General features: G+C 42.3%; 1 long non-coding RNA gene across 2 annotated transcripts; it reads right to left on the bottom strand.

Annotated features, from left to right (window-relative positions):
* Window positions 1-20877: 20877 nt before the first annotated feature.
* LOC135445067 (uncharacterized) lies at window positions 20878-23124 on the bottom strand. Of its 2 annotated transcripts, XR_010439461.1 has the most exons (5): window positions 22767-22866; window positions 22593-22617; window positions 22396-22489; window positions 21629-21666; window positions 20878-21076 (listed from the first exon to the last, which is right to left on the bottom strand). It is a non-coding gene; the product is annotated as an uncharacterized LOC135445067 (long non-coding RNA). The 2 variants fall into 2 exon arrangements; XR_010439460.1 differs by lacking the exons at window positions 22593-22617; window positions 22767-22866 and adding an exon at window positions 23034-23124.
* Window positions 23125-26178: the final 3054 nt, after the last annotated feature.

Here is a 26178-nt window from a genome sequence, read left to right as displayed (position 1 = left end):
AGAAATAGTCTGAGTCTAAGCACTACAAGGGTCTGCAGGAGACACCATATAAAGTGTGCTACATGTCTTGAGATCATTCACCTATGGTTTCTAGTTAAAACCTATAACCTTTAAAGTATTATTTCTATGCTAGGCAGGATGGAAATAGAATAACTAGCATGTAAGACCTGAAACCAGCGAGCTTTGTAAGGTGTTTGTGGTTCAGATACTAAATTACAATTTGATTAACCTACTTAGCAAAATTCAGATGACAAATGTAACTTTGGTGAAATTATTTTCTGAAAGCAAAAATTTCTGCAGACTAGTTAAGGATATTAAACACTGTTACAGTGATTTACTGAATGTTTGGTTTCACTGTGACATTGGAAAATCAGGTAAGAGTTTCAGTTCGAGCTTGAGTAAATTCTGATCAAAGGCTCTCAGTATTTTCAGTTTTATTTTAAGGAAGTTTATAATTTTTGTATTGCTGATTTTTATTGAAGTTAGTAATGTAAAGTACCTCCATTGTACAAAGTCTGCATAATTTTCTTTGCCTAACACAGTGAAATGCTTCACACATCAGCCTTTCAGACTGCCCCTCTACAGATAAAAATATCACTCTTTGTATCTCCCTCCAACCCTTCTGCTCAGCACTGGCCATGGGGCTAGTTTGTTTTGCCCCAGCATTTGATTCTTTTTGATGAGCTGGTGCCTGCAAGGCCTCCACCTTCCGATGACTGCCCTGCTAATGTACAGTGCACACCTGTGACTGTAGTCTTTGGAGGACACTTGCTTCTAGCCCATCACTGCCAAGGAAGGCCCTTTGTGACCTATTTCACATTGCTGTGTGACAAGGACTGCATGGCTTCACTGAGACTTTTGGCAGGCATCATCTCACCTGGAACCTCCACGCTCCAACACAAAGTAAAGTAACTGAGGCAAGAGGAATACACTAATTAGTAAAACAAATTTCAGGAAAATTTTGTAGCAGTTGGAAGGGGGGAAAAAAGGAAGGAAGAGATAACTTCTAAATAAAATTAACAATTGCACCAAATACCTTCATCATGGCAGTCAGGGGACAATGAGAAACAGGAAATCTCACACTTGCATAAGTGAGAAAGGCTGGAAACCTTCAATAGTCTAACTATAATTTCCAGTATTTTGTATTGCTTGCTCTGTGGAGCCAAAAAAAGACAAGACACCCTGTATAAACATGAAGCAGTATTACAGGAAACATGCATTTTTCCTAATTTCAGGGAGTTGCTTGCCACATTTGTTTACAGAATCACTCATTCTGTTTACAGGGACATTAACTGCATGAGTATCATTTTTCCTCTCTGTGATTTTTATACACTGTGCACTCATTCTGAAAGTAAGTCACTGGACCCTCTTTTATGCAGTTCAAGCCTAACATTGCAACATAGTCATTATGGTGCTTCCTACCTGCATTAGTTTTTGAAAGGGCTGACCCCAAAATAAAACGATGCAAATCACATTAGCGCTCAAGCCGAATGCCACTGTGCTGGGAGAAGCAGAAAGGAAAGGCAGGAGTCTGTCCCCAGCACTGCAGCAGCAGCAGGGGCTGCTCAGCCAAGCTGCAAAGTCCTCTGCTGGGGCTGGGCAGGAGGAAGCAAGCAGCTTGGAAAGGAGGAGAGGGGGGACCAGGGGATCTGGCATAATCACAGAGGAGAAACGAAAAGCAAATAGCAGAACAAGAGAAAATGCATGCTGAAACTTGAAGGAAACCAAAGTGAAAGAAACAGGTGTGGACAAGTAGATAAGTGATGAGAGAAAAAAACAATCAGTCAGTCATGATTCTTATTTTCAAAAATAAAAGAGTAGATGAGAAGGGAGGAGCGAGCCCACCCTTTAGAGAGAACACAGGAAAAGGAAAGGTGAGAAGGAAGGTCAGCATGAAAAATGGAAAAGTAAAGTGGGAAAAGAGAGAAAAATCTCAAGAAAAATGAGAAAATTGTGATGCTTATCCCTCCACCCTCCCCCCCTCCAAAAAAGCTTCTCCCTTGTTTTGTTTTTCTCTTGGCAGAAAAAAAAAAAGTAGACTGAAAGAAAGCAAAAGGATGATTACATTCTCACAGTAAGGAGATAAAGGACAGGAGCAAATTGGATATGAGCTGTATTCATCAGAGGATACGTAAGGGAGTAGCTGAATTCAAGAACACTGCAATGCAAAACGAATATTTCTTCAAGAAGGAAAAATGTCTGTCCAGCAGAATTCCTAAAATATTACCGCAATCCCACAGCTTTGTCCAAAAACCCAGTAAATAAAACTTTAGTCTGAAACTTTTCCCACCATTCCAAGACAGTTGGTATTTAATCTAAACAACCTCCTGCTGAGTGTTGATCGCAGGCTGTAGCTCTGCAATTCACCCTCATCACAGCTCAGTCTAAATAGAGCTTTAATAAATAGTCAGCTCAAATTCACCCAAATTCCAACCTGCTTAGAGTATGATCTCTATTTCTGAACACATAATGGCTGAACCAAAAGCTGGAACTTTGCGATGTTGTGGAATGCAGAATTTTTGTGTTGGGTCTCCAGCTGTTGTGAAGTCACTGCTGTTTGGTGTATCAGCAATTTTGACTGGAAAAAAGAGAACGTGTTTTCAAATATGTGGTGAAGTCTGCAGCTATGGCCAGACTGGAGTATAAGAAATGCCTTGATGATAAATAGGCCACCAGCACTGCATCTCAGGCAGAGGCTGAAAAAGGAGACCAGAACTCTATTTGGCTCAGCTCAGGTTGTTCCCACCTCACTCCAAATGCTGCTTTTGCAACTGGTTTGCTTCTGCTCATTATTCATTTTAATGGCATAGGCACCTCACTGCCTGTCCCGTGCTCACCTTGAATCCCACTGAGCCACACCTCATCACAGCAAATCCTCCCTGAGCAATGATGGATTTATTGGCATGCACAGGGGTCCAAACATGAGAAAATTAGATTTGTTCAAATCCAAACTTCACAGGAACCATGAGCCCAAAAAGCTGCAGGCAGGTATGACTTCTAATGACATGGATATTTTTAAGCTCTGTAGAGACCCACTGCCCCCCTGATATTTTTACCTTGAAGAAAAAAAATACCAGAAAGTGCCTGTTTGCAAGCAGATGAGGACTCCCCAGCCCTCACTTAAAGGCAAAGCACTTGCTGCTGCAAGAGAGCTGTGACTGCAGTTGCTCATTCAGCCAGACACCTCTTCCAAAATAGCTCCTTCCCACCTGCCAGGTCCAATCAGCAGCCCAGAGGAGGGTTTTTATAGAGGCCAGCTATCATTTCCTCCTGCTTTAGATCCAGTGACCCAATGCTAACACCATTCCCCACTCCCAGCATTACTGCACTGACTGACAGGGTCAGTCCTTGCTAGATGTCACTAAATCAACATCCCTGCAGGGTCTCTTTCCAAAGGGAGAATAGGCTGTCCCGGGTGACCTTCAGAGTTCACAAGTGACGGGCGCAGGAGCCCCACGCCATCCATCACTCCGGCAGGAAGGGACATTTGCAGAGGATCAGAATGGCACGGGACTGCCATGAACTTCCTGCACCCTGCTTCCCCTGCATACCAAGCCCCTCTGCTGCCAGTGCTTCATTTATCAGGAGAAGGGAATAGAAGGTGAAGTCAATGAAGCTGCACTGAGCGCGGCAGAGGTCAGGCCCAGGAGGGAACCCAAAGTGCCCATACACACACACACAAGAGACACACAGAGAGGGCAAGTATGTTTTCTATTAGCTGCCTGCTATAAATATTACAGGTCAAATATTTTGTTTTGAAAATAGCCAAATCCCAAGGACTGCTTCCACCCATCAATCTAAAAGGAGGGGAAAGAAATGTCAATGCTTTCTTCATCTGAAAATTAGCTCAAAACAAACAAGGTCATGGCTGTTTCATGGCTAACAGTGATGAGTGACTTCTATCAGCTCCTCTTCTGTTCCTGATCTAGGTAAGAGAAAAGCCAGATTTCTGATGCATGGAGGAGCAATTCCCAGGACAATACCTAGAGAGGCAGTCCTTCATGTGAACTGTGATCTGGAGCGCCTATACAGCAAGTCTTGAACCGACCAAACTGATTTTCAGCATGAACAAGTGATGCAGCTAATGCCTTACCACACAAAGTTATTAAACCATAAAACTAAAAGTAATGGATTACATGGTAGATTAATTTGCCAGGAGATATGACCCTACTTTAGAACCTCCTTTACAATTCATAATGGCCTTAATGGCCCTATTTAAGTACAAACTCCTTCACTATACACTACCTGTTGCTGAGGAATATTTGTGAAAACCCAGATGCATGGCTGGCAAGCAACACCTGAGACCTGACAAACAGCCCTGTTTTCCTTAACACAGACCTTATCAGGGGTAGGTGAAGTCTGGGGGACACAAATGAAGAGACTGCTTTCTGAAACCCTTCTGCCCATGCTGTTTCAGTATCTGTAACAGCTCACAGCTGCAGGCAGGCAGTCCTTGGGAGCACACCTGCTGCCCAGATGCCAGAGCAAGAACCACACTGGTTGCCTTTCCCACTGGCATCTTTCCCTCCATTTGCTGAGCAAATGATGGAGGGGGAGGGCTGTGTTTCTCTGCTCATAGCCATGCAGAGGGATGGAGTCTGGGCAACACTGCAAATCAGCAGCTCTGACTCACACAGCCCTGAGTGAATGCTCTCCTGAGAGAGTGGAATTTTTACTCCTTAACGCTGGGAGCTCAAGCATTGCACTGAGATTTGTAAGGTAGTGTGTAAACATCACATCAAACCCCAAAGCAACTCATTCCCCTCTAAATACACTATCACCAGCTTCACAAAGACAGTTTTTTCATTCTGGCAGCTGGACTTGCATATGGCAACTCCTCATAGCATATTTTTTATGGCCTGGTAAATACTCTGCATATGTTTTGAAAAATAAGAGAAGGTTAATAAAAGGTGATAGCATTCCAGCCAGGAGCAGACTGCCCTACCTGGCACTCTGGCTGTGTTCCATGAGTCCATGGAATGGGAGGAGGGGACTCCAGGCACAGCTCACCCACGGCTCATCACTCTTGTACTCCCCACACCAAAAGTGTAACAGGCACCGTGGTGCTCTTTCTTCTTCCTCAAGTCCAGATATATTCATTTCCACCAACATCAGCCATGCAAGTAGTTACACTACATAGCCAGTCACTAACAAGTTGTATACACCAGTGAAGGCAGAGTTGGGAATATCAGCGTTTTCTTGGATGGAGAGGTAGGAAGTGGGACAGCAGAAGTAGCTGTCACCACCAGTTCACCTGTGCCGTGCATTAGTAACTTGGTAGCTGAAATGCCATTACAACCTAACTGGAAGGCCAGGCTTTGAAAGTGCTTTTCCAGTGCAAACGTTATGCCTTATTTTGCTCTGCTCTGGCTTCTGGTGCAGTGAGGACCAGGGAAGACAAAGCTCTCAGGGCAACCCTTCTGTCCCTGCACCTCAAGTCTCTGCACTGAGGAAACATGCCAGTCATCACAGGAGTGACTACTGTGCTGTAATAATATGTGGAACCCCTTTACCTTTCAAAAATCAAGTGGAGCATGTCCCTAACCAACGGCAAAATCCCCCCTTCTGCCATCCTCATGGACGGCCTGAATTCTGGAGGAAGTGAACACCCTGATCATACATATCCCTGACACCCTAATATGTGCAGTACCCAGGCAGGAGCTGGGGACTTCTCATCAAACCAGACTACAGCATTTCATGGCTGAAGAATGAGGACCAATGATCCATGCAACAGATTAATTACAGCAATGTGATGGGAAGGATGTTTCTTACCTAGCAGAACACCCAACCCATTTTTTACAAAACTTAAAGGCACTTCAAAGACAGTGATAGTGTGAGAAAAGTATAGCAGAAAGGCTATAACATAAGGCTAACATGGTCCACTTAGTTATGTCATCCTTTAGCATTTTCCCACCACATCCATTGCCTACCATAAATACATTGAAAGATTTACCCTGCTCACATATCCAGGGATAGAAGTCTGATTTGTCAATAATTATGACTCAAAGAGGGGCACTGTCTTGTCTTATGCTGTCAGATCAGGTGTATCAAAACAAACTCCTTCACAGTGAAAAAATGCCAGGGTAAATGAGGACTGTGAAGGAAAAAGGCATGAAAGAGGAGTCCTTATGTCCTATGTAGGTCTTTCCCCCAGCACAGAAACAGGTATGAGCAGCAGTGGGGTGAAGGGCAGTGCTAATATTAATTAGGGGTATATATTCAGCAAAGTATAAATTCTGTAGGTATGGAAACTGCTGTGTGTGCTGGGAACCAGAGGGACACACCAAGGCCACCTTGCCATCTGAGGTGCTGCTCTCTGGGCAGCAGCATTTGATGTCCATCAGTTTCTCCAGTGGGGCTATGTCTGCAACAAGGAGCTGCTCTGCAATTGTTTACTGCTGTTATGGCTGCTCTGGTTTATGCCCTGGAATGGGATTATCAGGGGGTTTAGGTGATTGGGCTGGGATGAGGACTAGCTGACTGAGACACAAGGCAGCCAAAACAGAGATCCCTGAGAGGTGCAGAAGGAGGGTGGGGGTGGAGAGCACAGGAAGGATCAGCCTGCACCAGCCCTTCCACCCAGCAGCACAGCCTTTTACACACAGATCAAGCTCGGAGCACAAAGGTCTCGCTACAGACAGAGCTGATACTACACTAGAGCCACATCAAAGAGCCTTTTTTCTTCATCTGAGCTTGGTAAAGAGCGTGTGACCTCTTATTTCAGATGTGGATTTCTGACATTTACCATATTTTGGTCACCTCAAGAGCGGGCTACTGTCATGGCTTTACTTGCTGGGCTCCTTAAGATTGCACAGAAGCTGAAGTGAAATCAAACACACAGGGCAGCCCAAGCGTGGCTCTATGATCACTTATGCACGACAGCAGGTTGAACTTAATGCAGTGATAAAGGTTTAGCTGTGAGTACTTTCAGTTTCCCCATGACACGGCTGCCTAACTCCATGTCCCCTAGGTCTGCATAAATTCATTGATATGCAAGAAGCAACATCGTCTAAATGCTAATCTTAGACTTGTAATCAGTTCACTGGGAAGGCTTCTCTTCCTGACATGCCTTTTGCTATCAATTGATGATTTTTGCACTATCAATTCTTCCTGGTTTTGCTTGGATTTTGACACTGTTCTCTTTATATTTCTTTGGAGAGATAAATTTTATACTAAATATAACCAGGCAGGAGGAGGACTGCTAGTCTGTGAATCTCTGAAGTAATAACAGAACTGTCTTATAAACTGTTAGGCACTGAATACTGCAACTCAGTACTCCAGATTTGGTGGTTATGCTGTACATACTTATTGTGTACAAAAGTTACAATGCATGATCATAAGACTTTCACATGTCCCTCCTGAATGAGATGAGTTTCAGTAAGATAACTGCTTCCTGTAAAAAATTCATCCCCAGGAATTATGTATATATAAATACACAAAGCTATATCACAGTGCAAGACACATCACTCTAAAACAAACTCAAAATATTTCCCAATATAAAATGATGTAGAAGATATTACCTCTGCCACCATAAAATTGTTTTATTTTTTTCTATTTCCTGTCATCATCAATCTAAAATGCAGTGCAGTGAAAAAATCTAGTTTTTCTGAGAGGAGCTTTCCAAAACACACCAGCTTACCAATTTCTAAAGAATTTAGTAAGCATGCCCATGGAAAGAAAGACCTATGCACTGTTTCCAGCTTTAATGGTTCAGCAGTGTACTGAAGTATGCGAATCAGAAAGGGAGCTAAAAAGAGTAACTTTAGTGGGAAGTTTTCAGCTGAGAAATTCATGGGAAATAAGCCAAAACCTGGGGTAACTAAAGAAATAAGAAACTTATTTTGATTCTAAGAAATACAGTTTTGCAAAACAGGCATGTTGTTTATTACTAATTTTAATTTTGCTACCAGCTCTGAATGCACAGTGCAATTGCCAAGTGCAGAGCTAATAATAAGTTTACTTTTTCAAGTGGTATTCTGCTACATTGCTTCCCTTTATTTTTTCCAAAACTCTGGAAAGTTTGCTTCAGTAAATTCAAGACACACTGAGATACAAGATACTCTACTTACTCAAATCCAAGAGAGAGAGATAGAAAAGGAAGTGGAAGGAAGGAAGAGAATTTTCTTAAAACCAGTTAAGAAGGCAGGAGGTGGGGGTTTTTCTGCACATTGTAAAAATTTTGTTTTGGGATGAATGAATAATGTTAAGCAGTGTGAAAAAAACAAACCTCTCAAGTGTTCCCAAAGAAAGTCTGAGTATTTTTAAAAATATGTGTTTTATTTCAAAAGGGACGCTCTGAGATGCTACACTTTGAGAATGATTAATGAAATTAAAAGCTTAAAAAAGTTTCAGCTGAAAACTCTCCAACTCTTAACCAGAACAACAAACTGAATTCATAACCAAGTTAATTGCTTTGCTTTCCACAGCAGCACGTATTGGCAATGTTATTTGTCATGAGACCCTCCTCTGCACAGCTCTAGCTGAAGAGCACAGAGCTGTTTCCCGAATCTGAGGGATGAAAGAGTTGCTGTGACTTTGGCCAGACCACAGTTTGCATCTCTGGTTGCCAAAGACAGCTAGGACTCTGCAGAGCTCCAAATACCCCTTGTTTTTCCCCAGCACACTCTGGAGATGGGATAGGCAAGAGATAAGGGAGAGGCATGGAAATTCCCCTCCAAGCAGAGGAAGGCTGGAGGGGGGGGAGGCATGCAGGGAATTTCCTTCACACAAGGTGAATTTCCTGGGAGCAGCACTGGCTGGGATCTGTGCACAAAAGCCATACTGACCATCTACAGCAGAACATGGTACTGGCCTCACCTGCATGAAAGGGAATTGGAAACGTCACTGCATTGATCACATCTGGCTTGTGATGCACTCCAGACACATTGTGTGTCATTAGGTTGCCTCATTTTCTTGTACATTTTTCCAGTCATCTTCCGCCAGCAGCCTTAAAATATATAATTTCAAACTACTGGCCAGGAATCCTCAATGATCAGGGCTGCTTCTTCATCTCTCTCTGCCTTTAATACACACTGCTTGGAATAGTATTGTTTTAAAGCTCCATTTAAATAGAATTCAAGAGCTGAGGGCTGTTATCCTTCACCACCTAACTTCTTCACCTGCAATTCCTGACCAGACTAAACCACTAAACCATTAACTTTGGTCCCTTTGTGAAAGCACATTTCAAAAACATCTCCAATTTTTGTTTTCACACTTTCTTTCCCTCTTCAGGAGAAACCAGAATGCCAAGCAGCATGGTGCACCTTACAAAATCCTCAGTGTCTACTACACTTCCTCCTTTTACCTACTAAAGGAATTGAAGGTGACTATTCTTACACCTACCACAACCATTTAAGTGATTCTTTGCTTTCTTCAGAAGTCTCCACACACACACACAAATTCCTGCCTTGCAAAGGTTTCAATGTACTTTGTAAAGTTCTTTTATTTCATTCTTTGGGGGAAGAAACAAGGGGAAATTTGTTGCTTTTTTCCAATTCCTCTTCTTCATAACTGGCAATGAGTAACTTAATTCCTGTATGGCTATTTTTCTCCATCATCCATTGGGGTGAAGCTGACACAGTAATTCCTAGCATACATCACTAGAAAAAAAAATCCAAATGTGTTTATTTTCATTATATGGTGCTAAAAGGATGTGCAACTGCAGCTAAGGAACTAGTGTGTACAGCATTAACACTTATTTTCTGTTTCATCCAAGCACTAAGTAAAAGCTTAACATTAAGGGTTCAAGTCATCCTACCTATTCAACCAGTATCCCTCATGGAAGCAAAGCTGAGGATGCCAGAGGAGCTGCGCCAGTACTGAGAACTCTGTGAGCTGAACATGTGCCTTTCCTACATCAGCAGAAGTGCAACACTTGTATAAAAAATACCCTTTACCATCTGACTCTCAGTCACAAACATACCTGCACTTTTAAACTCAGTTGAACAAACCATGGCAAACCCTTAAAAGCTGCACATTTCCCATTTGGGGACTGGCAGAGTTATCAGGGCTGGATGAGGATTTGTGAGCCCACATCAGCACTCAACGATGCAGAGAAAAAAATTGAGGGAAAAAACCCCAAAACAACCACCCGGCAGGGATTTGCAGTATAGAAAGTTGTTGCAAGAGGTGCCAAAAGAAATAATTTTGAGCCAGAGAGTTTGGGTTGATGGCTCCGTTAATTACAGGCCAGGGCTGCTCCCGCTGGGCTGCAGAAGGCCAAGGCTCGCTGTCAGGCAGACGGACAGACGGACAGACGGATTAGCCCCCGCTGCCCATTAAGGCACCGCTCCACTGTAGGCAGGGACACGGAAGGAAACATAAGAAGGCGGCATGTGCATAACCAAACAGGCTACCTTGCTGAAAAGAAAACCCCTAAAGCCACATTCTGCTTCATTAGCACATGAAAATAAGGTAATTGAATACTTCATTCTCCCATCCAGAGCCAGAGATCCATCACTCAGGGAAATGGAGTTTTGATAAGGTGGGGTGTTTAAATGAGGCAGAAAGAGTCTTTGAGTGTGCCTTACTTTGTTTGTCTGAGAGAAATCCCACTTAAACATAAGCAAAAAAGATATAAAAATCACTTTATTCTATGCATCACTCTAACATGACAAAGCCCCTCCAAGGATGGAATTTGTACTAATTTCAACATTGTTCTGAAGACAGAAGGCATTACACTTGTTGCTGCCTTTATTTTTGCATCAAAACCCACTTGTCTCTCTTGTTTAGCTTTTTTTCTTTCCTCCTCTCTGTCTCACTAGATATTTTTGCTGGCTTTTAACATTTCATACATCAAGAGATGAAAACTTCAGCAACTGTCAGGGCAAGGTATTTTAATCTAATTTCTCTTGTTCTTTTTTTAAGTTATACATGTAGCGTATTCAGGTTTTGGTGTTTTGCTTTATTCAACATTCCAGCTGATTACCAAAATATGAAAATAAATTTTATAAAATATTTATCATTACCAATTTCAGTCTCAGACAGCTCCTATTTTAGTTTTTTAGCCTTGTTTTAGGGAAAAAAGATTAAAAAATCTGATATTTGAAAGGCAAAACCATAAGAAGAATGTGTTTCATTGTTTATAGCAAGCTAAACAGCAACAAACTCATTTTCTCCCACTGGCTAATCACCTAAAGTATGAAGTGCAGTGACTGGCATTTCCTCCAGAAAAAAAAATATTTACATAAATACTGTAAATAGACCCCTTTCCTCAGCCAAAAATGCCTGCTATGGTATTAGGTTTTTTATAAGAAAGCAGGAGCTAGAGATGCAAAGAGCTAGACAGACTGCACCCTTGGTCCTTAGGTTTCGCTGTTATGGCTTCCCAGTCTGCTATGCTGATATATCATCTTGAGCTATAAAGAAAAATAACATGACATTACAGACCAGCCCTCAGCACTGGTGACAACAAGGATTTTGATAACATTTAAAAGACACCCCCCTCAGCCTCTCTAACAGTTATGCCTAACCATGTCTCAGGCTTTTGTCTTGCTCTCTCATGTGTCCAGGCATGTGATAAAGCAATTAAAAGGTTTTCCTGCTTAGAAATATGGGCAATAACCTCAATGCTAGGAAAGAGCTGCATTTTCACAATATTTAAAAGGTAACAACTAAATTGTGTTGGTGCTCAGGCTGTGCTATCATTCCCCCTTGTCCAGGCTCTCTGCTCCCATCACCACATCTTTGCTGCTGGTGGCAGAACAGGTCCACTGCTGTGAAAAGCCAGTTTGGGGAGATAACCCTGCAGAAATATTCTTGATTTTTCTGTGGTTAAGTCTGCAGGTTGGGGTCTGTATGGTGGTTGGTATGGGATCAGCTGTGAGCCAGCTCTAGAGCAAGGAAGAAGGCAGGAACTGCAAGGAAAGAGGAATTCAAACTGTTGTGGACCTACACCTTCTGGAACAATGCCACTTTGGGCAAATGACTGAAGAGGGACCAAAGATACAACTGAAGGCCTGAGGCAGGGTCCAGGAGGTAAACATCTCACCACCTCTACTCATAGTCAATATAATGGTGGGAAAATTAAAGGGCTTACATCTGAAGGCAAACATTCTTCATGCTGAAGCTTCAGGAAGCAATCCTTAAGGTAACCAGGTCCTACCCCGTAGCTTTGAAATGTATACAGCAGAACCACCACCTTAAAGTTCAGTCACCACTTCACATAGCTTGGCAACCCAAAAAACCAGAGGGGTGGCACAGTGAGCACACAGTACCACCAGCTGAAGGCACACTGCTGCTCTCAAAGATGCAGAGGGCAGGCAAAGAGGAGCTGGGTGAAGGTTTTACTGTGGGTGAATTTCAACAGCCCAGCCTTGAGATCAATCTGAGCAGCACTTGCTGCTCTTGCACCACAGCTGCCACAGGCAACAGCAAGGCTGGCAACCCTTTTATTGTGCTGCTGGCTGAACAGACCTCCAAGCAAAATTAGCAGGCCACGAATTAACACCCCCTTTAGTGCCTGCCAACAGAAAACAAAAATAAAACAAAACCATGTGGCCAAGAGTTGAGTAAAATGCTGTCACAGGCTTTCTTGCATATTTTCCCCACCCTGTGACTGGGAGAACACACTGTGAAAACTTTGCAACTAAAGAAAACATTTGCAAATTATACCCAGCTTATGATTTTCTCTGGAATAAATCTGGGTAAAGCAAAATAAGGACTCAATTTCAATCACTATCTCAGAAATAATACCTTAAATCAAACTGTCTAAACAACCCTCTTTATCACCTAGTGAGATACAGATTTCCCAGGCCTGAGTCCAGAAAGCAAACCATGTGCCCCAGGAATTCATCTAGAGCAAACTGGAGCTGCAGAGCCCATCAGGAAAGAGAAAAATGTGTATCATCAAAGCACTGGTAACTTTCCACAACATGTTAGAAAATTATTCCAAGAGGTCTTATGCACATTGAGAACAGACACCAAACTAAGCTCTTGATGACCACAGTTACCCAACACCCCTGGCTTACTTCTTCTTACCAAACATGCACCCAAAATCATAAGCAGTTTCCTTCATGCCCTATCTACATACAGATATCCATGAAAAAGTCTAACAGTGTGTCTGCTGGCTTCCTTGAGTCAATGGAAAATTCTGCCTGAAGTTCCTCATAGCTAACAAGGTGCCAGCACTGAAGCAACATGAAAAAAAATATCAGGACTCTCATGTAAAACACCTTTGTTATACATCTAAGTCAGATGTGTCACAGAAGCAAGCGAAAAATTGATGGTAAAAGTTTCTCTACCTTAATAAATTTTTCAAAAAGCTAGTTTTTCAGCAAGTTCAGTTAAAGAAGATGAGAATTACTGCCAGGAGCAATAGCATACATTATTATGACACAAATATGTACCAGCACACATCCACATAACCCGCATGAAAAGAAACCAAGCCTAATTCTACTTATTCTGCATATCTAAAATTAAATCTAATTTTTTGTAACCATGCTCAGCAACAGGGGAAAATTTAACAGCTGTCATTGTTTCTCCCAGGTGTAATCATCTTATTAATTTGCCTGTGTGAGAAAAGAAAAGCCATTTAATGAGAAGGATGAAATTGATGATTAATTAAACAACTTCGAGGGCCTGGAGGATTCTCCTCCATTTGGGATAGATTTATTTTAGCTCTAAGCATGCTGAAGGGCAAGAGACAGATGCTTCCTTGGCTTTTTATTTTAGCTGGTATGTTTGTAAAGGCTTGAAGATGTTTCTCAGTTTACTTGTCAGCCTTTTTGGCATCGGTCATCCAGAGGTCTCTGCCCCAAAACACAATGGGTTTTTTTAAGGGCTTGTGACAATATCCCAGTGCAGTCCAATGCAAGACTGGACATTAGTTTTGGTATTTAAGAAGCAGCACTTGCTAACAGTATTTTTTTCTTCTGTTCACTGCCAGCTTTTTGAATGCATATTTGGATGTAACTGAAAGCAAGTCACCTCATCAGAACAGGCTCGTGACTGATTTTCTAGTGAAAACTTGCAAACAACAAACAGGAGGACAGGTCAGAGTTGCCGAGACATGTGGCCCCTTTCCCTTTTTCTTACACCACCACCACCTAGGGGACCTTTGATCTGAATGTCAGCGGTGAAAATACACAAACAGATACTCTCTTATTATATACTCACAGGTGTACATTCCTAAAACTGTTACATTCCATTACTTTCAGCTGTGCTTGAAAACAATACCTTCAGAAGTTGACCCCTTCTCTCCTCTGATGGCACTGGTGTCCGAGTACAAAGCATCACAGCAAGCACGGTATTCCAAACAGCAGCAATGATCAGCCAACAAATTCAAGCAGCTCGTGTAAGGACAGGGCCAGAGCACTGACTGAAGTTTCTCTGTGTTACTTACACCGTGCACCACTTTACAGCTTGCACAGAAACGCTGCTTCTCTCATTCAGGGAACACTCCTGGGCCAGCTGGAGTTTTGATGCAGAGAAGGCTGGGTTTAGGGCTAACTCGGCTCTGTTTTACCAGTGCAGCAAGAACTAAAAATCTTATTGAAATACACTCAGCCCCTGTGGATGTTCAGATCACTTCCCATAACAGCATGCAACGAATCATCTGTTTGGGCTGGAGTTATTGAATGCAAGAGCACATCCCATCCTCATAATGTCCCTACTTTTAGAAAAAATCAGTCTCCAACTTTGGCAGCTTAACAAAAGAAGAAGTGCTCTTCTGTTAAAAATATGGCAGCATAATTCAGTAACTGGAATGGAGGAAGAAAACGTGAGGGAATTTCTCCATTCTTTTCTCTGATTGTTCGATACAGTGTTTATCAGCAGGCTGGTACCACATCTCCTTTTGTTAGAAAATTAAAAGTTGAACTGCAAACATAAAAGCCACCATGAACCATGCAATAACCTTCAGGCATTTTAAGAGCAGCAGAGGTTAGAAGGGCAGCTCCTGACTCTAAACAGCACCTATTGTTTCTCTTTCTTCTTGAATAACAAAAGCAGAGCTGAAAGCTATTTACCTGGTTTTACCTCTGTCAGATCTTATTTCCCCCTTTATTTTCAGCAGATGATCTTATCAAATAGTGTAATTTCTAACAATTGCTTTGATCAGATTTTGGTTTTTAATTTCGCTGTGATAGATGATTTCATTCTCAAATAGATAACTCAACATACAAAGTCACAGCAGAAAAGCATTTAGGAGACTTCAGGAGTCTGTCAATGTGTATTTAAATTAAGAGTAACTACTTTTAAGCTCATAAGTTAAAATGCTTTCATTTTGAAATCATGAGAGCCAACTCACAGTACAAGGCTCTGGTCCTGCAAACACTCCCTCACAAACAACTTTCTGTCTGAGCCCTCCCATGTGTTCCTCTCCCGCTGCAGATTCACATAACTGGACACTTAACTTGCTCAAAGCCAACTGCAGAGCGAGGCTGGAAGGATTAAACTCCTGATCCACAAACTTTTTGGTGTTCTGCTATCCAACATAGCATGTCCATTATATTACTCTAATTACTTATAAACAAGAACCTTACAGGAGTCAGCACCATGCAGACTTTGTGTGAGTGGCTGGGAGGGGTCTGTAGTTCATACAGAATTATAGAATCGTTTAGGTTGGTATATAAAATCCTGAGAGCTCTAGCCTTAAAAATCCTCTTGCTATGAGATAAAAGCAACACACAATACATAAAGTTCTTCCACTGTTTTAAAATATTTCTAAAATTTGTGAGAAAAAAAAAACAACAACACTTTTTGGGGGTGTTTTGCTCTTTAGGAAAAAGGCTTCTACAAAACAAATAATTTCTAGCATTACTGATTTTCACTTAGGAATTTTTTTTTTTACTTTCTCTAAATCACAACACCCATCTCTTGTATTTTATAGACTTCTGTAATTTCTTTAAAAAGGTGGTGGGGGAAAAAACCCTTGAAAATACGTAACAGAAATCTGAACCAAGAAATTATTTTATTGCTATAGATTAAATGCCAGTGAAGTATTTGCAACCGTAAAAACATCTTTAGACATAACAATCTATGATGCAAGTTTGCGGCATTTGATTCTTTATCACTAGCTACAGTTTGTAAATGTCATACAGAACTTTAAGAAAATCACTAAAACCTGTGAAATAACAGGACTTCCTTCTCATATTAAATCATCTTATAAATTCATATTTTTAAGGAATTCTAGTATAAGTGTTTAGAAGTTCATTTTCCTTACATAACATGCTACCTATGAAATCTAACAATGTTACATTAGCAGGATCAGGTTCTAAAGTTAGAATTCTATCAGATACTCAGCTGCTATGAATTGTCATATCTCAGCTGGAGCTGATGTCCCACTAGGACTAATTTCAGACCAGCAAAGTGTTTCTGACAGTAAAACAGGTACAAACCAAGAGTGAAAACATGTCTTCTTATACAACATGGAAATATATTGAAGAGGCACATTTTTGAAAGTGGCTCACTCTTACAGCTTTTCAGTCCAGTTAAGAGTTTCACTGGAATATTTTCACTTTCTGCGAAGACAGCATTACCAGTAGAAAATAAAATCAAGCCAAGTTCTGAAATGTGCTTTACTTTTTTTGGCATCAACTCTCGACCTTTTCCAGCTCCATTTCTATCCAGAGTTTTTCCCAACTATGAACAAAAAGAAAACAGACATCCAAGTGCCTGTAAAAAACTAAAATTATTACATACATTATTGGCTTTCTATGTATCTCTGTTGAGCCACTTGAAATGTTGTAATTACATATATTTCCTGCTTTCATAAAATGTTGGTGAGAGGTTTGGTTACTATAGTCCTCTATAGCTCTGGAAGAACTGACAAGTGGAAAGAGGAAATTAACTTGCCAATCAATTCAAAGAAAATGGAGTATGGTCATTTCCACTTGCAGAATCCACTCTCTATCAGGGTCTACAGACATTTCTGTGTCACCTTATGCAGTACAGAAGCATCTGGGCACAACTTTCCTCTTACTACTTCCTTTTTCAGTGAAGGTATTATTAATTTATAAAGATCAGGAAAAACTGGATATGAGGTGAGAAGTTTGAGAAAAAATGTATGGTTAGGCACTTAATATAATTCTCCTCAGAACATGCCTGTGTCCCTGTGTTTTAGGATTTATGATTTCTCTGTTTTTCAAATCTCACACACACAAGTATCTCAAATCCTTCTTCAAAACCATCAGTTTTGGGCAGGCACCTAAGAAACTTGATTACTTTTCTACATTAGTTAACAAAGCAAGTTTTGTTAAAAATATTTATGCTGAAATTCTAAAAATGGCATTATACTTCAATGGGAAACGAGATTTAGCTTGAACATTTGGAAATCAATCAGATTTCCTATCTCTAATGAAACAGATTTCCCATGTCTAACAAGAATTAGTTTAGTAACATTGCTTTCAAGAATATTTACTAGTGGCTTGTAAGAAAGAGAAAGAAGTTTATTTCTACTCTTTACTGTGCAAGTATCATGGGTGGGATGACTCCCACCATACAAGACAAAGTCAGTATTTTCAATTATTTTGTATGGATGATGCAATTTAGTAACTAAAGGTATTATGACCCTTAGCAGACAAAATAAAATTATTCTGGGAAATAGATGCAGGGGGCAAGGGTTTAAAACCTCTTAAAGTAACAAAAAATGTTAATAAGGGGGTTACTAGCAACAGTATTAGAAACCTTTAATTACAGATACACCATGAGTGCTATTCGCAATGCACTTGCTTCTGGCAAGCTAGACAGGACTGGAGGTTTTCAGAATATAATTGCAGGTGTGATTTTGAGAAGGGCAGCTATCTTCACTGGCTTGCAGAGAACATAGAGCATACATAACTAACGAAGCATATACACCATCACGCAAAAGAAAAGCCTCCAAAAGCTTGAAAGGAGAAGGAAAGTAAGGAAACATTATCCCATCGCCCATCCATGCTTCTGGAATGTGGGCAGATCATAGTAAAAGTTTAAGCAGCAGGAAGATTAAAGGAAAACTGCTAAAGCCAAAAAGGACACTCACATCATCTGGCGTAAGTCAGCCGTGCCTCTGCAGACTTCAGTGCAGATTCGCTGATTTACGCCAGTTGATGTTTTGACCCGACGGCTTCACAGAAGATACAATCGATTAATCGTGGGCTCTATTCCGATTAAAAGCTTCTCTTGCCATCACAGCACATCTTGCCCCAGCTGGAAGCCACTCTGGCATTTTTCTTTTTGCTAGAAAGCACCCCATAGGCAAATTCCAAAATCATAATAATAATAATTAAAAAAAAAAGAAGTCTGCATAAACTGTCAACTACTGTTTGTTATTATTTACCATTTTTTGGCACATACAGACATAGCAGGCACTTCATAGAAAATACTTTGAAGACAATTCCCTTCCCTGCAGAGCTTAAAAGACAAGGTCCATTCTGCAAACACAGGGCACTGCTTGACCAAAAATTATTGCAATTACTTCAGCGGCATTCCTCACAGCAGTAAGACTGTGCTTATTATGCATGCTGGTAATTTCGGGTCTTGTGATGAACACGGCAAGCAAGAGAGGGTAAAAGACAAAGATATTTTATAGAGATATGCTTCAGATGCACAACATTTGCAAAGTTTTCTGACCCTGAACACTTTTCCTATGCATTTAATGAATGTGCCTAGTTTTCACAAATATACTCAAACTAACCCAAACCGACCAACCGAAAAAATACAACAAAAACCAACAAAAACAAACAAACAAACAAACAAAATCCCAACAAAAACCCCACCCAGAAAAATCCAACCCTTTGAGGCTTGTAATTTTTCAAGTACATGATGCTCAGTGTGTGGTTTCTACTGTGATACATTATTAAGGAAGAAATCCTTAGGATTATTTGGTTTAATAAAAGAGTGGAATTGGGAACGGTGGCAACACTTCTGGAAGAGTAACACCCATATGGTTTCAAGCATGGACACCCAGCCCTACACGGAGCAGTACAGCTGCAGACCCTGACAAGACTTCTGCCCAGCATTCAAATTATAAAGAAAAGTGGGTCAGCTGTGGAACTGAAATGCTATCAGGTTTGAGGAGGGCTCCAGGGGAAAAAAGGTAGTAAGTTATAATTCTTAACAATGAAGATCACTTTTAACTTCACATCCCGAGTATCAGAAAGGCACTATCATAATTTCAGAGCATGCAAAAAGAGGAGTGACCTATCAACTCAATTCTCTAGGAATACTTGATGGTGTGAAGGCATAGTATCTTTCCAAGTATTACTTGGAACTAACAAGTATTCAGTTTTAATGAATAGGGCAGATCCATATTGGCAAGGAGTGGCAAATATGAACATATTTGTTATACAGTGAATTTACACATAAAGGCACGTTCCCTTCTTTGCCTCTTTTTCTGGGCCACAGGCTTTCATGGTAACATTTAATTACTACCTCAGGTTGAGTCATTCACTTTGACAAAAGCTAACGCTTTAATAAATTTTGGTGTGACTGTGATATGATCTGAGATACAAAGTTAAAAAAAATCTGTTAGACTTCTTCTTTGTACAACTTTTAGGAAAGTACTATTATTTATCCATTGTTACTTTTAAGACATAGGTAGTATCTTGTCAGTTTTCACTCGTCTCAAAGGAATGAATTTTGGAAACAAAGCCACAAGAAACAAAATCTGTGATGACAATTTGCATTCATTGTTTTTCAAAAACACAATCTTCACCATTAAGAAGAACATTTCCAAGCTTATCAGTTAAACACACAGCACTGTATTTCTACCACAGTCACAAATTCTAAAACATTATTATTAGGTGCTTCAGCAAAATCTTAACAGCTGCTGAGAATTTCAGGGAGCATTTCTACAACTATTGGCAAGATCTAGCAGGCTTGAAAATCAGGAAAAATGAGATCTGGTCATGATATTCTTAGTATCAAACCTTTCCAAAAAAAAAAAAAAAAGGTCATAAACTAAGCAATCATACATGCAACTTGCAGTTAAACTGTCAATTGCACTACTCTGCCTCTTCTTATGTAGTTACACATTATGCTGTAGTCTTTTAATTTGACAAGGGGAAAAGTTGTTTAAAGTTGTTATGATTACCAGAGGTGCTCAAAGAACTTTAAAATTCCCATTGTGAAATAGCTGTGTATCAGTGTGAGTATTTCTGAAATTGTATTTGCTGCTCTTTAAAGGTTACTTATTTCAAACTGAAAGTGATGGTATGATCTTTTTCATGTCAATCCTAAATGCTTCACGAGAGTTACAGTGTGTTTTAATTTGTTATATTTGCTGTACTGGCTTACCTAATTTATGTAAAACTGTTCCCTCTTTTGAAATGTTTGATAAAGATTCATTTGAAGGATGCAGTGTCCCACATACATTTATTACTACAGAAAAACTTTTTAAAAATTACACTGCTAGCAAAAGAATCCATGAGAACACTTCAACTTTAGAAATACTTTCAGATAATCTTTTTGGCTTCTATTTGTCTTAAAGGAATCACATATTTAGAGGAGAAAGGTACATTTCATGAATTTTTATAGTCCATCTGGAACTAGCATTCCATATTTACCGACTGGTGCAAAAGAGAGTTCATCTGAACACGGGAGCTAGGATTCCACTTAATTTGTCATCTGTGATTATCACTTGGAAGTCTCTGAATTTATTAAAGACAACTACTGTGTGATAAGGACAGTAGAGACACTATTAACCATGTCATTTAAATTGCTTGAGCTGGCATCGTGCCCAAGTCCTTCAGATCCATATATCAACACACTTGTTGCTGACAAGGACTCATTTTAGGGGAGAGATGAGGAACTCCCTCCAAACTGAGTATGCTGTACAGATTTCTACAAAAATTCATGAGAATAAACAGCATTACTTGGTCCTTGTATTTTTGATTCCCACACAAGAGAACGACAAAACAATGACAAATAAGTGAAAGATTGTTCTTACTAGGAAAAAAACAAGGGAGAAAGCATTTTTTCAATTTTCATTTAAAATTACTTGAATTTGCATTTTACAAGCATATTTTACTTGTAACTGTGATGCTGACAAACTAACAAAGACACCACACTCAATCACTTGCTCTGCCAAATTTTATGATCCCATATCTCTCCCACTCTTGCCTCCTCCATGGGATCTCTTGCTTTCACTTCATTAAGCCTGTAGGAAGGAGAAAACCTCTGGTGGCTGGACATAGTTTATCTCCAAAACTAGTAAGAGTAACTTTATTTCACTTCTGGCAAGAGCCATGCCAAAAATAACACCACCACATTTGGAAAAGATGCAATTAAGAAGAACAGAGGGATAATTTTACCCCCAATTCGTACCAAGATAAATACTAACATCTTTGATAAAAACAACCTACATGTTAAGTTAGGCATATTACTTTCACAGCAGAAAAGAGTCAGAACAGAAGCTTTTTCACTGTAGTCTTCATCTGCTGTTTTCTGATTAAGAAAAGGAAAGTTATCCCCTTTTTGGAGGGGAAGAATTCATTAACTTAAGAATCATTTCAGTGTGCAAAAGCAGCTAATCTCTCTGCTAAAAAATCCTGTGCTCCCTAATATGCACACCGTGTCCAGCAACAGCTCCACAGTCTCCTGTTTATCACTTCCCAGCACGGCTGCGCTGGCTCTGCGGGCCGGAGCGAACACCCAGGTACTCACAGCACACGTGGGCAGGGTGTAAGGGCTGGGGAAGAGGCTCTCTTACCTTCCACAAACTGTGCTCTGCCGCCTTCAAGAGAAGATCTGGAAACACAAATCCAAACCTCCTAAAGTAAGAGTGCAACCAGCAGCCAGCCACGCTTCTCTGCCGTGCCCCCCGCCCCCCCTCACGCCCTCCAGACCACTTTCCCACCGCTTGCACTGCAAACAGCAACTTTCCCGTGGCATTTATTTTTTACTGGTGAGCCATAAAATCGCCTGCCTGTCCAATTAATGCGAGCATCATTATTTTCATTTACCTTTCACCATCTCAATTGAAGGAAAGAAGAAGGGGGGAAAGCAGGAAAGCAAACGCATGAAAGAAGCTTCAGAAACACGAGTTTCAACTCATTTATGAGCCCAGATAAAGGTTAATAGTTAAACTCCTTCCTCTCCCACCCACCCTAACAATTATTGAAGCCCTTCAAGAAATGAAATATTTTTTTGTTCTCATTTACCAGAGGCTAGACAAACTGTCAACATCTCCACTTTATTTACGGGTTGAGCAAGAGCAGTTCCTCAAACATCAACATTTTTTACGTTAATCCTGGAGAGAATCCACTTCTCTAAAACTAAAAAAAATTGCCAACTTCTGTAGTATTTATTTTTAACGAACGAGAGCAAGAGCCTTGAGCTACCCTCCGCTGAGGAGGGGAAGGGGGAAAGTGCAGCTCCACTCTCCCAACTTTAAAGCGCTTTCCCCCACCACTCAGCCCCTGATCACTCTCCATCCCATCACTCCCACCCCAAAAGTTTCCCCTCCCGATCCCCCACCTGCTCCACGTCCAGTGGGATTTCAAGGGAGGAAACAAAATTTGCGAAGTGGTTCCTTTTGGGCGACTTCTTCAACCAGTCTGGAGATTTAAACCTGAAAAACAAACACCTCTATTGAATGCAAACTAAGCTTTGGGGGTTGCCGAGTTAATTCCTCGGCAGACAGCTACTCTCAGTGTCTGGTTACACAAACATACCTACAGGCAGGTTGGAGGGGAGTCCCTTAGAAACCGAGGACAGGCGAGGGGGGGAAAAATAAAATCAAAATAGGCAGAGAGGTTGGAGTGGGGGACTCCGTGGGGCAGCGGGGTAAGTAGGGTGGAGAGAGGAATGATTCGCAGCTGGAGACAGGTTTAATACGCGGCGCTTACAGGGAGACCCAAAGTAAAGGCAGAGTTTGAGCCCCCGAGGTCTCGACTGGGGATGGGGGGGAAGGGAGGCAGTATCCTTTCGGGTGGCGGTGATAACAACTTTTTACAGACAGCCTAAATAAAACAAAGGAAGGCACAAACCCGGCCGGGCGCGGAGGCGCGGGCGAGGAGCGGGGCTGCTCCGGGGGCGGGCGGCTCCGCGCCCTCCTCAGCGGCGCCTCCCGGCCCGGCCGTGCCCCGCCAGCCCCTCGCCGCCGCCCCGCTTACCTGCGGCTGCCCCGGGCCCCCGCAGCATCGCGCCGGGCACAAAGGGGCGGCCCCGGGAGGCGCGGTGCTAAGAGCGGCAGTGAGAGCGCTGACAGCCGCGGCGAGCAGGGAAATTGGGGGGGGAAAAAAAAAAAAAAAAAAGAGGTGGAGAGACGACCACCCTAACGAGCCGCCGTGATCATGCTGGGGAGGCGAGTCCCTCCTCCCGAGGGCAGCGCTGCGGGGCGCGCTCCTGCCCTGCCTGAGGGGGACGCGGCGGAGGGAGGGGAGGAAGGGGAGCCGCCCGCCCTGCCCGGCCCTGCCCGGGCTCCAGGGAGGGCTCGAGTGCGGCTGCGGAGGGAGATGCGGGCGGTGCGGGATGCGGGGAAGGGAGGGGAGGCGGCGCGGGGCGCCCCTGCCGCGGCGGGCGGGGAGGGGGCACCGCGGCCCTCAGGAATTATCCACACACAGCCCCGGGCCCGCTGTTCGCCCCCCGTGCGGCCGGGCTCCGCTTCCCGGCTGTCACATGGCCACCCCTGCCGCCACCCCCAGAAGGGCTTCGGGAGTCGCTTCACTTTCACTTTGGCCCCGGCAAGGGGCTCCCGGGGGCCGCGGCGCCTGGCAGGAGCCCCGGCAGCGAGGGCCTGGCCCGCGAGGCATGAGGGGCTCAGCTCAGGCCCCTCCGCTGCCTTTGCCAGGGAGCGGGGCCGCCCTTGGGCCCTTGAGCGCGGCGCTGTCAGGAGCGGCTCGGCTCGTGTCAGCCTTCCTTTCGTGTCTTATGTAGAAAAAAAGGAGAATAGTAAAAATATAGCTCGGTCCATGGGAGCTCCGGGCTGGGGAATCGCGTGTAGCGCTGCAGCAGAGGGTGTGGCAGGGACACTCTTAGGAGTGGGGCATTGGAGAGCTGCAGACAAGCAGCTTGCTCTGTTTTCTGTTGGGACTGATCCCATATGCATCCTGCCCCCCAGCCTGCTCGATCCCTTATGTCAGTCTGTATAAAGGGGTTGGTGAAAATCCCACTGGAGAGCCAGAGCCATGCCTTGATCATCATGCCTTGAGCAGGGAAGGTGTCCTTGAGCAATCTCCACATCTGGCATGGTGATGTGGAGGTGACTCAGCAGGGTCCTTCCATGCCTCCCACCAAAACACTCTGCCCTCACACCTATGGGCACAGACTGCTCAAGTACCCCACCAACAGCAAGTCCAGCGTCCCACAATGAACAACAGGGATGGATCTGGTCCAGCAATGTTATTTTTGAGCTCAGAATAAATATTTCCAGGATGAGAGGCATGCTCCATATGTCAGATGCTGTTGCATCCCTGCCTCATTTTGAAAGAGCAATTAAAAAGGAAAAGGGAGTTACGACTTCCATCTTGCTGCACTCTTCTACTGTAAGCACCCTGCTGTTATGGACATAGCCCTCTTGGTGTGATTTTCCATTAATATCCCTGGTCTTATTGTTGATGCCTTTGAGGGGAGAGAGCCAGAAAAGAGCAGTATCCTCCCCAGAGAAGCTCTCCATGTGCTTTCTGTGAAATGCCCATCACCTGCCTGACTTGTGGGCAGGTGGTCATTGACCACCTAATGGAACTTGTAGCTCCCAACGCTTCCCGAAAGACACAGCAGCACTTCCTGCACTCTTTCTGGCTACAGTGCAGAGGCCACCTTGTGCTGTGAGTCAACTGGCATTATGTCCTGGCTTTTATGTAAGCTCTTTCTCTCTGGCCTCTCTCAACAGCCATCAAACGTGGCACAACACATGTCCATAATGTTTAATGAGCTGGCCTGTAATCACCTTCACCTTGTGACAACCACAGCAGCAATCCCTTGGTTGTCTTGGCTGGTGCCAGCAACCAGGCTGCATGTGCTGTGGAACACTAGCACATGCTCAAGCTTGGTTCCTCTGCACCTCAGCCTGCTCTCCCCAAATGTCTGACATGTTTTACTCAGCATGAACAAGCAAAATGTAATTACAGTGGGGTTTGGTTTGGGGTTTTTATTTTCAGTGCACAACTAGATAAAAGATTACCACACAGAATATACATTCCAGTGACAACAAAGTCCCAGCGCCACACGTTTTAGTATTCTGTCGTGAGGTTTCTGGTTCTGAACTGCAACTGTTAGCTTTGCATTTCACTGTTAAATGGAACAAAGATGACTGTGATGTTGGTGTTTGTGTTTGTTTCTTCTTTTTCTTTTTTTAGTGTTTGTCATAGGGCAACAAGAAGCACTGATAAATCAGACTGTGAACAAATGCTTTCTCAAAACTCACCCAGTTCATGAGTATTATTCTGAGTATTATTCTATCATTCTGAGTATTTGCTAACTTGAAAATTAAATTGCCATTTAAGAATATTCCATAATATTCATTATCTTTCCTCATTTTTCAATTACAAGGCCAACTTTGACCCCTTTCATCCATGTTTTTTCTGCTACAAACTGCCATGAAGTCAAGAGCACTTGACAGCAAGCCACTGCTAACTGGCAAAATGTGGCAGAAAAAACATGCATATGTGTCCCCAGTTACACATTTCCATCCTCTCACCCTGTCTCCAGTGACAAGCATGCTCACTACTCAGGAACAATGGCCTAAAGTTAAGAAAGAAAACATTTTACAATAAGCGAGATACAGGGAAAAATAACCTGATTTACCAAATGGGAATAGTGAGATGCCATCCCTGAAAAGAGTCAGTAGCAATCCAGATAAAAGAGGAGAGAGTGAAGAGATGATCAGGTGATCATTCAGGCCTATCTTCTGATGCTGCCCAAAGATTAAATCTGTCCTAACAAAGCAGAGCAAAGACCTGAAATAATGTTATCTTACCTCTCCTCTCCTTCCCCCCATCCCATTGCTACATTTTTATCAAGCTCTTTTACCTTGGATGCTTGGAAAACAAAGGAAAAGGGCAGAAAATACAGAAAGTGAGAGGAAGGACCATTACTCTCTTTTTTAATTTAAAAAGAGGCACGAATTTATTTAGATATTGTCACACTTTCATCACAGGACATTTTAATTTAAATATCTGCTCTTTACCATCAGTTGCAATGACAAAAGGCCAAAATTAAAGTAATATCAAGTTAAGCTTCCATCAAGTGTCCATGACATTTTAAGCAAATTGGGTGACTTTGTTTCTTGGCTTTTTCCAACACCAAAAAAGTGTTCCC

Source organism: Zonotrichia leucophrys, chromosome 3 (assembly GCF_028769735.1).
Source record: "Zonotrichia leucophrys gambelii isolate GWCS_2022_RI chromosome 3, RI_Zleu_2.0, whole genome shotgun sequence".
In the NCBI taxonomy this organism is placed as follows: domain Eukaryota; kingdom Metazoa; phylum Chordata; class Aves; order Passeriformes; family Passerellidae; genus Zonotrichia; species Zonotrichia leucophrys.
The sequence above is the reverse complement of the archived record's forward strand: the minus strand, read 5'-3'. Positions and strand labels throughout refer to the sequence as shown.